Genomic DNA, 3,716 nt, shown 5'->3' on the forward strand with positions numbered 1-3,716 from the left:
AGGCGGCATACGTCAACCTCGCGCTGCACACGCTCAAGCACCTGGCGCCCGTCGTCAATGGGCTCCTCGTCCATGATTAGCTGGACAACATGAACCTCGAGGAGGTTGTGAAGGGGAACATCTGTGACGCCGTTCTTTAGGTGCTCGCCCATGTCTATGTAATTATGTCTTTATTGCTTCTAAATTAATGCCAACAGATTAGGTGCTTCTGAGATATCTTCCAAGTTACTGGTAACTACAAAAATTAGACCATATGTTGACTTCTACCTAATCATATCCTATTAATCAAAGAACTTACCCTACCAATCAAACAGGTCATCGCATTGGCTCACTGTTTAATCAAGATGTGTATGTATGCAATTGTGATCTGTGAGGTGTCAATTGTGATCTGTGAGGTCTCCATTTACATGAGAACATAAGACATGTGATATTTACAATAACTCTAGCTCTTTCCCTGCAGATAATAATAATGGTGCAATACTGCATAGGAGGAAGTTGTTTGGGCCTTTTACTGATGGATATATTTCTTACTTTTGATCCTCATCAATAATCTCCAGGTCTTTGGGAGTTTGCTAGCAGTCCTGGTCAGACTTGGACCAGGGACTAGCGTCCTGGATGCCTTGGCACGCTCTGCTCCACCGGTGTTGCAAGCCCAGGTGAATACTTCCCCGCTTAGGCCCTTGCTGTTGTTGTATCGAAAGGTTGACTTAACAAAATGATCTTGTTAGAGTACGTAATGGGCCTAATGGGCCCGTTAGTCTTAGGGTTAATTAGAGATAAGAGTCGCTTTCTTAGGGGTCAAGTAAGCCTTGCTTGGGAGTCAAGTAAACCTCTCTATATAAAGAGAGGAGATGTATCAATCTAATCAAGCAAGAATTAAGAAGGAAATCCTTCCATCTTGCCCGGCCGTGGGCAAAAGGCCCCCGGCCGGCCTTCTTGCGCCCTCCTTCTAGCAGCGCCGTAACAATTTGGTATCAGCTAGCTTCGGTTCGATCATGTCTTCACCGCCGCGCAACCCGTCTCTTCCGCTGCCGGTCACGACCGTCGCCCCGCTCCTGCCCGCGCCGGGATCCTCCGTCGCGCCCGCCCCCGTCGTCCTCACCCCGGAGGTGTCCGGGGCGCTGCGGGACCTAACATAGGCGGTCCAGGAGATCCACCTGTTCTTGGCCGGGTCCTATGGGCCGCACCCGGCTGCGCCGCCCATCACCGCCACTGCGCCGCCGTGGCAGCCGCCGCACCAAGCGGCCCCCGCCGCGCTCGCCGGGCTGCTGCAGCAGCCGCTGCAGCTGCCATCCATCGCCCCATCCTGGCTGTCGTGGCAGCCGCCGCACCAAGTGGCCTTCGCCGCGCTCGCCGGGCCACTGCAGCTGCCATCCATCGCCACCACCGCCCAGCCCTGCCTGCACTGGCAGCCGCCGCTCCTGCCGGCCTCCGCCGCGCCCGGCGCTCTGCCGCCGCAGCCGCTGCCGCAGCCACCGCCGGTTAGCTCCGGCCCCGCATCGACCGCGCCGGCGGGAGTCCCGCTCCACCAAGTCCAGTCCCCGCCGTCGTCGTCACCGCTTCCGTCTTGGATCGCTACCCGCCACGTGTCGGCGGCGGTGAGGCTGCAGGCTACTGCGCGCGGCCTCCTAGCGCGTCGGCGTGTGCGGGAGATGCGTGGTCTGCAGCTGCCGCTCCTCCAAGTTGCCCTTCGCTGCGCAAAGGACCTCGATCTCATCCGCTGCGCCGGGGATCTTGGGCATGCGGTTTCCCCCACGGGCAGCGGGCATGCTGTTTTCCCCACGGGCAGCGACCTCCAAGTCTGCGACATTGGCGGTTGGGGGGGCACACCCCTCCTCGTCATTCTCCATCGCAAGCCCCCCACTCTTCCCTGTGCGGTGCAGACCAACAGCCGTCCGGCAGGAAGAAGGCATGGTGTCACCGACAACAACGCTCCACGTAGCACCACTGCATTCCGTCACCGGGCGCCGCAAGGGCGCCTCTGCTGGTCACTCTTGCGACCACTTCCAGGTGGCCATACACATGCACTCCTTTTGTCCAGATGGTGTCCATGGGATCCAGGTGGCTGTACACGTGCACGCCCGACGTGCGGATGGTATCCACTTTTTGTTAAGAGGTCCAAAATAAATCGTCCCAGTCCATTTCAGGTTGAGAATAATAAAACAAGCCGAGATGTAAAAGGCTTGTTTTTAGGTGTTAGGTTTGGGTTGCGTCGAGTCATGGTTATAAGTTGGTTAGGCTGCAGCTTGAGGACAAGCTGCATGTCCAGGTGGGGTGTAGTGTTAGAGTACGTAATGGGCCTAATGGGCCCGTTAGTCTTAGGGTTAATTAGAGATAAGAGTCGCTTTCTTAGGGGTCAAGTAAGCCTTGCTTGGGAGTCAAGTAAACCTCTCTATATAAAGAGAGGAGATGTATCAATCTGATCAAGCAAGAATTAAGAAGGAAATCCTTCCATCTTGCCCGACCGTGGGCAAAAGGCCCCCGGCCGGCCTTCTTGCGCCCTCCTTCTAGCAGCGCCGTAACAGATCTATATATAGTTCATCGGATATTGTTGAACATCTTCATATTGTCTAAGAAAAATTGTAATGTAGCGCAACAAACAATGCCCAGATTATATTAGCCATCAAAGATACTTTCCTTCAAAGACTATTTTAAAAAATACCTTCCCAGATAATTATTCTTTTGCAGAGAGATTGGGCAAGCGCTACTTGTTACGTGCCTGCTAGATATTACACAAGATGTATTCATTAAGGTCTGCTGACCAATTAATTTTATTGTTCTTATATGAGATGTTGTTTCTTTGACCCGAACCGACAGGAGCTCTGTCATTGCATTAAAGGAGAGGGAAAAACTGTACATTTTAGAGCTTACAAGGGGAGCAGAAGGTAACCCACTAACAACGAGAGACAGTAGGCAAGAAAAAACAGCGGCAGATTACACTCTGAAAGCCTCCCTGAATAGACTAATGTCATCAATCACCAGCATGTAAATTTGATGAGGCAACAACAGCTTGTGTTGGAACACCCTCCTGTTTCTTTCATTCCATAAATGCCAGGCAACATATGCAGCAAAAATGATCTGCTCCTTCCTGATGTTCTTGGGGTTGATCAAATGCAGCTTACGCCACCAACCTTTTACTGAATTGGAGGAGAAGGCCGCGTCCAACAGCTGAGGATGAATGGAGCCAGCCTCTGTCCAGACTTCTTTAGAGTAGGGGCAGCCGAGGAGGATGTGCCTCGCAGTCTCCGGGGCCTGATCACAGAAGGCGCATGTCGGGTTGCGTGGCCATCCTCTGGTGGATAATCTGTCCGCCGCCCAGTTTCGGTTCTGGATCAACCAAAGATAGAATTTTATCTTGTTGTCAGCTTTGACCTTTCAAGCTTGCTCCAGAAGTGGTTGTTTGATTCGCCCTATGAATTGGGCATCATAAGCATCATGGGCCGTGTAAATTCCTTTGGAGTTAAAAACCCAGACAAGGCTATCCCTGTCCTGAGACAGCTGCACTTCCTGGATCAGCTCCCACAAGTTGACAAATTGCAGAACTTGTTCTTCGTTGCTCATCCTTTGGAGACCCTTCATCCATTTGTTTTCGGTCAAAGCATCTGCCACCTTGAGATTTTTCCTCCAGGCCAGCTTTGCAACCTCTGGAGCCACTTCAATGGGTGCAACCCCATGCAGCCACTTGTCTTTCCAGAAATTTGCCTTTTGTCCGTTCC

General features: G+C 52.6%; 1 pseudogene; it reads left to right on the forward strand.

Moving 5' to 3' along the window:
* Positions 1 to 662: 662 nt before the first annotated feature.
* Positions 663 to 2,679, forward strand: LOC147982458 (uncharacterized; annotated as a pseudogene).
* The last annotated feature ends 1,037 nt before the right edge of the window (positions 2,680 to 3,716 follow it).

This window comes from Triticum urartu, chromosome 3A (genome assembly GCF_056163025.1).
Source record: "Triticum urartu cultivar PI428250 chromosome 3A, HENAU_Tu73, whole genome shotgun sequence".
NCBI lineage: Eukaryota > Viridiplantae > Streptophyta > Magnoliopsida > Poales > Poaceae > Triticum > Triticum urartu.